At 42.2% G+C, this 13,228-nt stretch overlaps 1 protein-coding gene across 1 annotated transcript in view; it reads right to left on the reverse strand.

Annotated features, from left to right (window-relative positions):
* Nucleotides 1-12,481, reverse strand: part of LOC121586049 (oxidation resistance protein 1-like) — a 122,656-nt gene extending 110,175 nt beyond the window's left edge. Inside the window, exon 1 of the mRNA XM_045217940.1 lies at nucleotides 12,142-12,481. The gene's annotated coding sequence lies outside the window, so the exon portion shown is untranslated. The remainder of the gene's footprint in view (nucleotides 1-12,141) is intronic.
* Between the last annotated feature and the right edge of the window lie 747 nt (nucleotides 12,482-13,228).

Raw genomic sequence — 13,228 nt, forward strand, 5'->3', positions numbered from 1 at the left:
ACTTGGACATTTTCACTTAGGGGTGCACTCACTTTTGTTGCCAGCGGTTTAGACATTAATGGCTGTGTGTTGAGTTATTTTGAGGGGACAGCAAATTTACACTGTTATACAAGCTGTACACTCACTACTTTACATTGTAGCAAAGTGTCATTTCTTCAGTGTTGTCACATGAAAAGATACAGTGGGGGAAAAAAGTATTTAGTCAGCCACCAATTGTGCAAGTTCTCCCACTTAAAAAGATGAGAGAGGCCTGTAATTTTCATCATAGGTACATGTCAACTATGACAGACAAATTGAGATTTCTTTTTCCAGAAAATCACATTGTAGGATTTTTAATGAATTTATTTGCAAATTATGGTGGAAAATAAGTATTTGGTCACCTACAAACAAGCAAGATTTCTGGCTCTCACAGACCTGTAACTTCTTCTTTAAGAGGCTCCTCTGTCCTCCACTCGTTACCTGTATTAATGGCACCTGTTTGAACTTGTTATCAGTATAAAAGACACCTGTCCACAACCTCAAAACAGTCACACTCCAAACTCCACTATGGCCAAGACCAAAGAGCTGTCAAAGGACACCAGAAACAAAATTGTAGACCTGCACCAGGCTGGGAAGACTGAATCTGCAATAGGTAAGCAGCTTGGTTTGAAGAAATCAACTGTGGGAGCAATTATTAGGAAATGGAAGACATACAAGACCACTGATAATCTCCCTCGATCTGGGGCGCCACGCACCCGTGGGGTCAAAATGATCACCAGAACGGTGAGCAAAAATCCCAGAACCACACGGGGGGACCTAGTGAATGACCTGCAGAGAGCTGGGACCAAAGTAACAAAGCCTACCATCAGTAACACATGTCCAGGCCCGTCTGAAGTTTGCTAGAGTGCATTTGGATGATCCAGAAGAGGATTGGGAGAATGTCATATGGTCAGATGAAACCAAAATATAACTTTTTGGTAAAAACTCAACTCGTCGTGTTTGGAGGACAAAGAATGCTGAGTTGCATCCAAAGAACACCATACCTACTGTGAAGCATGGGGGTGGAAACATCATGCTTTGGGGCAGTTTTTCTGCAAAGGGACCAGGACGACTGATCCGTGTAAAGGAAATAATAAATGGGGCCATGTATCGTGAGATTTTGAGTGAAAACCTCCTTCCATCAGCAAGGGCATTGAAGATGAAACGTGGCTGGGTCTTTCAGCATGACAATGATCCCAAACACACCGCCCGGGCAACGAAGGAGTGGCTTCGTAAGAAACATTTCAAGGTCCTGGAGTGGCCTAGCCAGTCTCCAGATCTCAACCCCATAGAAAATCTTTGGAGGGAGTTGAAAGTTCGTGTTGCCCAGCGACAGCCCCAAAACATCACTGCTCTAGAGGAGATCTGCATGGAGGAATGGGCCAAAATACCAGCAACAGTGTGTGAAAACCTTGTGAAGACTTACAGAAAACGTTTGACCTGTGTCATTGCCAACAAAGGGTATATAACAAAGTATTGAGAAACTTTTGTTATTGACCAAATACTTATTTTCCACCATAATTTGCAAATAAATTCATAACAAATCCTACAATGTGATTTTCTGGATTTTTTTTCCCTCATTTTGTCTGTCATAGTTGACGTGTACCTATGATGAAAAGTACAGGCCTCTCTCATCTTTTTAAGTGGGAGAACTTGCACAATTGGTGGCTGACTAAATACTTTTTTTCCCCACTGTATACTCAAATATTTACAAAAATGTGAGGGGTGTACTCACTTTTGTGAGATACTGTGTGTTGGTCCCATGTCACAGTCTGTATGTGTTACTGCAGAAATCTTTCTTTCTCTCTCACTCTCAATTCAATTCCATTCAATTCAAAGGGCTTTATTGGCATGGGAAACATATGTTTACATTGCCAAAGCAAGTGAAATAGATACAAAAGTGAAATAAACAATATAAAATTAACAGTAAACATTACACTCACAAAAGTTCCAAAGGAAGAGAGACATTTGAAATGTCATATTATGGCTATATACAGTGTTGTAACGATGTGTAAATAGTACAGGTACAAAAGGGAAAATAAATAAAGAAATATGGGTTGGATTTGGTTTGGAATTCTTTGTGGGTCTGTGTAATCTGAGGAAAATATGTGTCTCTAATATGGTCATACATCTGGCAGGGGGTTGGGAAGTGGAGCTCAGTTTCCACCTCATTTTGTGGGCAGTGTTCTCTCTCTCTCTCTCTCTCTCTGAGAGAGAGGTCACATTAGCTTGGCAGGAAACACAAGGCGATTATGGAAATTCAGTAAATTACTGCAGACAGAGTAAACACCCTTTCCATCATTTTTGACTCCTATAGTTACATTTTCTTAATAGATGTACTGTAGATGTATGAAGGCCGTTATTTTCCCAGGGCATCTTGTTTCTCTTTCCTTATGTGTGTTTGTGAGACTGGAGCCAGGAGACAACCAACCAACCACTGTCTATCCAGGCAACGGGATAAAACATTTACATATTACAATATATTATATTTTTATCACACTACAGAGAGAAGAAGCAGACCAATACATCAAACTGTAGTAGCCTTAGAGTTTATCAATGTATCTGTTCTATTACTCCAATAATCTGAGATAAGGCCAATTCCACAGTAACACTGAGACTCTGATTTTTCACTTTCAAATGTATGTCAAACCAAAACCAATGATTGCAAAGTGAAACAAACCAAGCAACTCTATGCACAAGAACTCCTTTGAACAATATCCATTGAACATTTCACAAAAAAACATTTACTTGAAGAACAATGCAGATACAAAGTTTGGTAACAGAATGACAGATTTTAAAGTGAAAAATCAGACTCTCAGTGTCACTCTGTTACGGTGGAACTGTCCATAACATGTAAAATCAGACAGCTTTTTGTACAATATGATGTCGCTCATACTGGTTTAACCATTAGAAAATTGATGTTCCAGCTACTATTTGAAACATATATCCATGAGCCTGATAAAGAGCTGTACTGCCATATAATCTACTTCACATAACACATCTGTAACTGCTAGTATTCATTAGAAACACCAATGACACCTCATTTAGTAATCAGTCTAGGGCAGTGGTCACCAACCTTTTCTGAGTCAAGATCACTTTTGCAGTCAAAAAGCAAGCAGAGTTCTACCACTCTGATTAAAAAAAAAAAAACATGACATAAAAAAGTAAGCCTGTGCAACATTAAAGGTAGACTCAGTTAAATGACTTTGCCACGAGCAGCACCGCAGATACTCAGATGAGTAGAACAGTGTGTTCCCACTAATTACATTTTGGAACATTCGCGCATAGCCTACTGCCGTGTGCGCATGTGCTGTGCTTCTAATGTAAACAAATAATAGTTGCTCAACATTTTAAGATAAACGTTCTGATCTGTTGCATTAGCGTCATTGCTTTCAAAAATTGTTTTATGTACAGTAGTTGTAGGAATCTATCGTCCCAGAACTGTCCCAGAGTCTGTTTGAACTGTCCCAGGACGCCCTTAATTTCGAGCCCCGACTACATACCCAGAGAGAAAGCACATTGTTCGATCCTCGCTCCCTCTCTCTGAAACGGTTGGATGATTATTTCTCAGTTTCTCTCCCTTGCTGTGCTGTCTCTAGTAATGATTGGTAGGACTGGGGGTAGTCAGGATACAACAAACGAAGCAAACAAGAATTATGAGGGAGAAGTAAGTAGCTAGCTAGTGCTAGTTAATTCGTTTGTTTTTCTCACATCACTTGTCATGACTGCCTGCTGCAGTACTCTCTCAACACCCAATGACTGTGCTCAACACACACCCCTCCCCCTCCCTCCCTCTACTCACACACTCGCTCACTGACTCACTCAATCAATCACTCACTCAGCAACAGCCTGCCTCATTGCCTGATAGTCAGCAGTAGCAGGTCACAGTGAAATTCATATATTTATTTTTTAAGAGAAATGCCATGGCGGCCACGGTGCTATTTAAAAGTAGCCCAAAAACCCGCAACCAATACAGTTTCACCCACGACATAGTTTTCAAAGTAGCCCAATTTGGCTAGAAAACTGCGGACATGACAACCCTGGCACGGGTTCGCTTCACGCGTGGTAGCCAGGGGTCCAAAACAGTTGAGCCTTGCGCTTCAACACTCTTAGGGTCTACCTTTAACCTAATAAAAACAGTTATTTAGGAATGAGGTTTGTGCAGTAGGTCTTATACATTATCACAGCATATTGGCTATGCTTGGCCTGCCAATATTGTTATTCTCAGACCATATTATATAAAAAAACAATCAGTTGCGAGGCACAGCTGAGCATAAATTTAAATAATTTTACTGGAGGAAGGGAGAGCGCAGCAGCAGAGATCTGTATATAATGATGAGATGCTCATGTCTCTGCCCTAACAATGGGAGTCGTTGTCCCAAAGGCGGGAAGGCAGGCGACAAGCTTAGGTCCAAAATAAGCCCATTACAACGCATTGGGCTTATTTTGAACAGATTTTGGCGAGAGTGAAACCTCTGGCTTCGCCTCTTCCTCTCTGGCAGCAGAGGGTCTGCCTCTCACAGTCCCTGCTCTCTCCTTTCCTCCGGTGAGTGACCAGAGAGCGGTTACACCGTCCTCCACCTGATGACTAAACTTAAATCGCACCGCATCAATTCTGCCTAAAATCTAAAATATACATCTAAAATATACACGACAAGCTGCTAATAATAAAAACGCAGGGCTATCGATACACTTGGCTACTCGTTCATTGCAGCTGCAGTGCGAGTGGAAGTAGGGAGAAGAGCGTTTCATGTCCAGGACTAGGCTTCATCTGTGTCCAGGAAACCGCCCCTTAAAGAAAGATCAACAGCAAAAAAAAAGCAATAATTATTTTAAGACTGTGATAGCACTTCTCACTTTGACTACTTTTGCTATTTGTAACTTAGACTAAACAACCCCACAGACTGACAATATTTTGCATGTCAGCAGTCAAGATATTGGATCTTCAAGAAGCAAAGTGTATCTTATGATGTGGCAAGTGACACTTTGCTTCTTGAAAGTCTAATATCTTGAAAACTTCACTGCTGGCATGCAAAACATTATGGGACTGTATTAACAGTGGACTAATGAAAAAAAATACTAAAATATTGTTTTTGAGAGGATTATTTCTTTAAACACAGCAGGGTCAGACAGACACATGACCACTACAGTATATATATTACCAGTCCTTGGTGCTCTGATAACGACACGGTTGTTTTTAATTAATTATTCATCTCCTGTCTCTGACCTAGAGTAGGTCTGGATGGAACAGACACCAACAACACAGGCCTACTAGGAGGGCCTTCAAGTCATTTTTGCTATTTCAGTCTACTAGTTGTCTGTATCTATGGTTACTTTAAATACATGGTTTATACTCTCTTTCTATGTCTAATGTCAAATCACTGACTGATGTCCCTACAGGTTCACAGTTCAACAAATGTTTTCTTCTTTTTAAAACATTTTATACAAATTATTCCAACTGTCTATCGATGCTGTGGAACGTTCTGCTGTACAGTATGTAGATTCAGAGTTCAGATCTCTGGTAGGGACAAAGCCAATCATTGGAGTAAGATCTCTGGTAGGGACAAAGACAATCATTGGAGTTCAGATCTCTAGACACAGTCAATCATTGGAGTTCAGATCTCTAGACACAGTCAATCATTGGAGTTCAGATCTCTAGACACAGTCAATCATTGGAGTTCAGATCTCTAGACACAGTCAATCATTGGAGTTCAGATGTTTGGCTAGGGACACAGCCAATCATTGGAGTTCAGATCTGTAACTAGGGACACAACCTCAGCTGTAGACATAGAGCTGCAGTAGCTCATGGCAAGGTGGTAGGACACTGTCATTGTGAGTTCGAGACATCAACTCAGCACAGGCTGACTCATAATCCAAAATGATATTAAACTGACAGGGACAAACGCCCTTGGGGCCTCCTTCCATCAAATTAATTGTTTGATTTGTTCCAAAAGCATGATTCAATTGGTTAGTGAAGCCATAGAAAGCAGAACTGAAGGCTCTGAGGACGGTTCATTTTGGTTAAGTGCTGGGCGATTCATGACAACACCGTTGACAGCCAGCATTACAACATCAACCCATGTTTCTGTACGTAACACCAGCCTGTGATTTATCATGTCAGCTATCTGTCATATTAATTATCAGGTTCACCAAGAGTCTACACAATGTATAGTTAATTATGTGCGCCCTTAAAAGGTAGATTACTTTGCATGCACCAAGTAAAGACATAGTGGGTCAATATCCGCAACAACTAAGAGCGTTGAAGTGCGAGGCTAAACTTCTCAGCTGTTTTGGTCCCATAGGGTGCCATTATAGCCTACATAGGCTGTCTATAGACTGAGGCCTAGCAGGGACAGAGGGTGAGTTGCCGGTAGAGTCTGGGAGGGGCGAGGAAGGGAGGAGTGGCTGTAGGGTCAACGGGCTGGGTTATACAAGTTTAGCTGTGCTTAATCCTCTGTAAACCACAACCAGTCCCATGATGCCATTTACTGTGGGCTGTACGTAGTATGTAGGTAAAGCTGTTATAAACCCTGCCTCTGTCTGTCGCAACGCAAGTAACACAAAGCTGGTCATTTCTGTATAGAGCTATTGTCTATAGAGCTTGTGGTCATTACTGCATGGTCTGTTGAGTTGAGGAATTCAGATGAGTTGAGGGATTGAGTTGAGGGTCAGATGAGTTGAGGGATTGAGTTGAGGGATTCAAATAAAATAAAATGTTATTTGTCAAATGCGCCAAATACAACAGGTTCACCTTACAGTGAAATGCTTACTTACAAGCCCTTAACCAACAATGCAGTTTTAAGAAAGAATACCCCCCCAAAAATACAATATAAAATAATACAAAATAAAGTTACAAATAATTAAAGAGCAACAGTAAAAATAACAATAGCGAGGCTATATACAGGGGGTACCGGTACCGAGTCAATGTGCGGGGGCACCGGTTAGTCGAGGTAATTGGGGGAATATGTACATGTAGGTAGAGTTATTAAAGTGACTATGCATAGATAATAAACAGAGAGTAGCAGCAGCGTAAAAGAGGGGTGGGGGTGCAATGCAAATAGTCTGGGTCGCCATTTGATTAGATGTTCAGGAGTCTTATGGCTTGGGGGTAGAAGCTGTTTAGAAGCCTCTTGGACCAAGACTTGGCGCTCCGCTACCGCTTGCCGTGCGGTAGCAGAGAGAACAGTCTATGACCAGGGTGGCTGGAGTATTTGACCATTTTTAGGGTCTTCCTCTGACATGGCCTGGTATAGAGGTCCTGTATGGCAGGAAGCTTGGCCAGATGAGTTGAGGGATTGAGTTGAAGGATTCAGATGAGTTGAGGGATTCAGATGAGTTGAGGGATTGAGTTGAGGGATTGAGTTGAGGGTCAGATGAGTTGAGGGATTGAGTTGAGGGATTCAATAGTTATTTTTGTTGAGCAATTGGTTCGCAGTGGATGGCATCTACTGTATGCCTTTTTGAGATTTATGTCAACCTGACTGGTGTCCCTTAATCTTGGTGATACAGAAAAAAAAACATTTTTCACAAACGTTGTTAGGGGTTTAAAGCCAGAAGGCTCATGAAGCAATAATGAGAGAATGCCTTTCTTGGAAATGTTCTTGTCACATAGAATAACTTGAAATGTGCATTTCCTGGAATCAGAACAAAAAGCAACTACGCAGTCACTTCCCTTGTCATTATTTGAGTGCTTTTCTTGTTGTTTTAATATGTCTCGCTCCCCATCCCTCTCTGTAAAATTGAACAGCTCTTTTCATTAGGATAAAACGCAGCAGCAAGCATCATGACTCAACACTGAAAAAGCAGTTAGAAAGCAAATCCTTTAATCTAGCACTTTCAGTGTTGGCAAAAGAACAGAATCTTAATGCACAGTCAAACAGTGACCAACATTGGCACAGGGTTGTTGTCTTACCAAATAACATCATAGGGAATTACTCATTATTAAATGCAGATAATTAGGTCAAGCACAAGTACATTGGTAAAAAACCTCTATACAAAAAGCTGATTGATTGATTGGTTGACTGACTGATTGATTGATTGGTTGATGAATTGATTGAGACAGGATTTTCCAGTCCAGTGGTTCTCACCCATACACTCAAAGGAACAAAAACTGCTCAAGGTAGTTTTCACGGCAATAGTGCCTTTAGTGATGATATAGGCCTACTGCTCTGATAAATGAGAATCCTTCCAATTTCATAGACAGGGAGTCGGATAATAATAATCAGCTTTGTACCAAGCAGCGTTCAGTAGGTTGCATCCCAAATGGCACCCTATTCCCTATATAGTGCACTATATGTGCCCTGGTCAAAAATAGTACAATGCATAGGGAATATGGTGCCATTTGGGATGCAAACCACTGACAGTAGGTGTTTCAATCAAGTCTAGCAAGAGCATGCATAATCACATCACATTGAATCGTGACTCAGGATGGAAGGTGTGTTAGCCCCATACAATTGCTCTTCCATTATACCAATGTCTGAAATGACTTAATGTATCTTGTTTACTCAAACATGATTTGATCTCAACATCTTCCAGTTGGAATTGCATGAGCTGGAGTCATTTTTCCATTTGAGGTCAAGAGGAATTGGTTTTAGAGTTAAAGATGCACTTCGCAAAAATTCTAATAGTTTGCCTAATTTTAGAATTATGTGACAAAACAAGCAAGTATAGTGTAGAGAATCATGGTACCATCTTAACCGCTGTGAAATATATTTTCCATAACCCAAAATATTGTATTTTCAGCTGTTTAAAGCTGGTGTACAAAACTGAAAGTAAAAGACACAAAAACTAAACTTAAGAAGAGGAAGCATAGAAATAGCGCACATAGAATAGAGCTACCGCTTCTCTCTCTCCCTCTCTCTCTCCCTTCCCAGAGGACCTGAGCCCTAGGACCATGCCTCAGGACTACTTGGCCTGATGACTCCTGGCTGTCCCCGTCCCCAGTCCACCTGGTCGTGCTGGTGATCCAGTTTCTGCTGTTTTGCCTGTGGCTCCCTCACCTGCTGTCTCGACCTCTGAATGCTCGGCTATGAAAAGCCAACTGACATTTACTCATGAGTTGCTGACCTGTTGCACCCTCTACAACCACTGTGATTATTATTTGACCCTGCTGGTCATCTACGAATGTTTGAACATCTTGAAGAACGATCTGGCCTTAATGGCCATGTACTCTTACAATCACCACCCGGCACAGCCAAAAGAGGACTGGCCATCGCTCAAAGCCTCGTTCCTCTCTAGGTTTCTTCTTAGGTTCCTGCCTTTCTAGGGTTTTTTTCCTAGCCACCGTGCTTCTATACCTGTGTTTGCTTGCTGTTTGGGGTTTTAGGCTGGGTTTCTGTATAAGCACTTTGTGACATCTGCTGATGTAAAAAGGGCTTTATAAATAAAATGTGATTGATTGATTGATTGACTTGCTTTCAATGAGAATGACAGATCTATACCACACATTTCTATGTGAATTTGGTCAGTTCGACCAAAAAGTTAGATATTGCAGATTTAAGCTGAGAGATGGTATAACTTTTTAATGAGAGTTATTTAAATGACACATTTTTTTTATTTATTTTTTGTAAAGATTACATTATGTATCTTATACTTTAATGGTAACGATGTAACGTTGACTTATGTTAACAGACCTTAATTTGAACTATCCACTATACGCAAATTGTTGCGTATCAAGAGTTGCAGTAGACCATCTATAGCACATGTCAAACTCATCCCACGGAGGGCCGAGTGTCTGCGGGTTTCCGCTCCACCCTTGTACTTGATTGATGAATTAAGGTCACTGATTAGTAAGGAACTCCCCTCACCTGGTTGTCTTCTTCTTAATTGAAAGAAAAAAAGAAAAACCAGCAGACACTAGGCCCTCCATGGAATGAGTTTGACACCCCTGATCTATAGGTACTATCCAAATGAAGTGTGACTGTGACCAAGGTCTGTCTGCCCTTGTGGTGCTTGTCTTGACCTTGAGTCTTGAGTTCCTTAGTGGAACAGGGGCAATGCCATGGCATGGGGTGCATGTAGAAAATGAATAACCAATGACTGCAAAACACACATACTGGACAAGTTCCATGCATGTCACATGTTTAGCTGTTGGCTACCCGATTGCTGTCGATGGATATTATCTCTAATAAAGAGTGGCAGGCCAGATGGCTATAGTTAGGGCGAATTAGTGTTTTAGGCAGACAGACAGACAGTGATGAGTAATGCGTATGCGTATGCAGGCAGGCATCATTCATACCATTCCCCACCGAATGCTTTCCGGAGATAACTTTCTATCCAGTCTCCCAATTTGAATTTTTTAACTAACATTGAAACAATGTCTATAGGACTAGGAATAATAAGGTGATTGCATCATTGCACATTATGTTACCATTGTAATACAATCACGTCACATGTACGTATGTAGCAGGGGCACAACTTTCACTGGGGACGGGGGGGGGACATGACCCCCCCACATTCTGAAATTGCACTTTGTCCAACCCAGTTTTATCATTGCACTGTGATACAAAACGCGGCTCCGGTGTGCTTTACGACCATGCGGACGCCTCAGAGCGGTCAAGTAGGCTGTTTTCCGGTTTAAGCCGGCTGGATTTAGGACCGCACAGACATCACAGACAGGCTGTGTGAAGGCAAAGCTTCTGAAAGGATGGTGTATAGGACCAGCACAGGAGAGATGAACAGAGGCAGCTGCTGTCTGTGTTACGCTTTTTGTTGTAAAAGCAAGCAGAGCAGAAACGGGCTACTCTTTAGTTGACTGATCTAGCTGGCAAGGTAACTGCTGTTTGACAGAAAAACTTATATTTACTCCCAGTGCTGAGCTAGTAGTGTAACTGGCATGTTACGTTAGCTAATGTTTAATCCCCTCAACTGAAGTGAATGAACTACTAGCAGCTAGTCTTTTTTTTATTATTACGATCTTGTCTCATCGCTGCAACTCCCCAACGGGCTTAGGAGAGGCGAAGGTCGAGTCATGCGTCCTCCGAAACATGACCCGCCAAACCGCGCTCCTTAACCTCCGCTCGCTTAACCCGGAAGCCAGCTGCACCAATGTGTCGGAGGAAACACTGTTCAACTGACAACCGAAGTCAGCCTGCAGGCGCCCGGCCCGCCACAAGGAGTCGCTAGAGGGCCAAACCCTCCCCTAACCCGGACGACGCTGGGCCAATTGTGCGCCGCCCTATGAGACTCCAGGTCACAGCCGGTTGTGACACAGCCTGGGATCGAATCCGGGTCTGAAGTGACGCATCAAGTACAATTGGGAGGTGATATAGAGGATGATAAAGACAATCAAAAGTTAAGTCTTTCTACTTCATATGCAAGAGTTGTTCATTTGTTAGGCTATTGGTTAAAGGTGCAACACAATAATGGTTATTGAATTATCATTGATCTAGTTCAGTCTTATCAATCACTTAAACATATTTAATAATGATCTCTTACCTAGCTTGATGACTGGGCATTTTTGCATACTTTATGTTGTTCTAAATAGAGAAGGCTAGAAGGGCCATGGGTCATATTAGATTGTGTAGAAATGCAGGAAATTAGCTTAAGATGCCCCCAAAGATGGGAGGACCCCTAGACCCCCCACCAAGTTATGCCCCTGTGTCATCCTTTTTACAACTTATACTTCACATACTAGCCTACTTTGAGGCTGCTGGACAATTATATACAGTACTAGCAAGGATACTGTACAGGCTATTGCATAAACTATAATCTCTTCAAAACAATGGCAGCCTCTCCCATCAAACATTTTGATACCGCGCGCGGCATTTTGAAGAATACACGCACTGAACACACCTTTTTAGGGTACCAAACGTGGTGGTTCAATGTCAAGACTGTTACCTGTCTTTTAACTGGTAACGCAGGTATTTGCGTGCGTACACTGTTCTGCTGAAGCATCGTTTCAGCTTTTTTCTCAAAGCTTTGCGAGGGGTTGTATATAACATGTTTATTAGTGAACAACATGTCAATGCATAACAATACATTAATTGCGGGAATACATATCTGTCCATGTATAAAAGACAACCCTCCTAAATATAAATCGGTGTGTGCATCCTTTCAAAAACATCATGCGATAGCCTACGCGTCAGTCCCACAATAAAACAACAAACTCGTGTCGTTACTTACTTTCAGAAGGGAGCTCGTGGCACGACCCAGGTTCAGTTTACAAACATTCTCAGTCGGTGTGAAACAGAATTCGGACTTAATTCTTCTTCAAGCGTGCTTGCTGCTGTCCGAATTCATAGACCGAAAGTATGTACAGTTGCAGACATGCGGAGTAATTTGACCTTCTCATAGAATAGAAACTACCACCATGGAGAGGAGGAGCAGGGGAGGATCGGATCATACCAAACCACAATTCACACCGACACAACTCTGGTCTATAATACGGGAGGGAGGCATCGACGCGTTGGAGGAGAGTTTGCAAACTGGTTGTGACGAAGCGGATTGGATAGGAGGGGAAATGACAACACGTCAGTTGTTCATCATACCAATAGAGTAGCGACCTATACATTTATCAGACTATGAGACAGGAGAGCTGATGTCTGTGTGAAGGGATATAGAGCAGACAGACAGTGGTGGTCAGTTCAGAGAAGACATCAGGGATTCAAGTGATGGATGGATGGAGTGAGGGAGAGATGGAGGCATGAGGAAAGGGGGCAGGATGGTGCATGCCATGGACAGCCAGGCCCCAGTGTGTTGGCAGCTTGGCAGCTTTCCTTCTGGGACACAGCAGGGGACTGCTCTGTCACTGTCACTGCAGCAAAGCTGTCTCAAGATGTCAGTGAGTTAGTTACTCAAGAGCAGCAGCACCACAACATTGCTGTGTCACTAGGCTACCTGCTGTCTGTCTGTTGCTGTTATTAATGCTGTAGACCACCAGAAGTGTATACCATATCATTTAACATAAGAGTATAGGAATATCCATCCAGGACCTCTATACCAGGCGGTGTCAGAGGAAGGCCCTCAAAAGTCTCCAGCCACCTAAGTCATAGACTCTTCTCTCTGCTACTGCAGGGCAAGTGGTACCGATGCACAAAGCCATAAGACTGCTAAATAGTTAACCAAATAGCTACCCAGACTATCTGCATTGACCCCCTTTGCACTAACTCTTTTGACTCATGACATATGCTGCTTCTACTGCTTATTATCTATCCTGTTGCCTAGTCACGTTACCCCTACCTATACAGTATGTCCATATCTACCTCAATGA

Source organism: Coregonus clupeaformis, unplaced genomic scaffold (assembly GCF_020615455.1).
Source record: "Coregonus clupeaformis isolate EN_2021a unplaced genomic scaffold, ASM2061545v1 scaf1279, whole genome shotgun sequence".
Classification (NCBI taxonomy): Eukaryota; Metazoa; Chordata; class Actinopteri; order Salmoniformes; family Salmonidae; genus Coregonus; species Coregonus clupeaformis.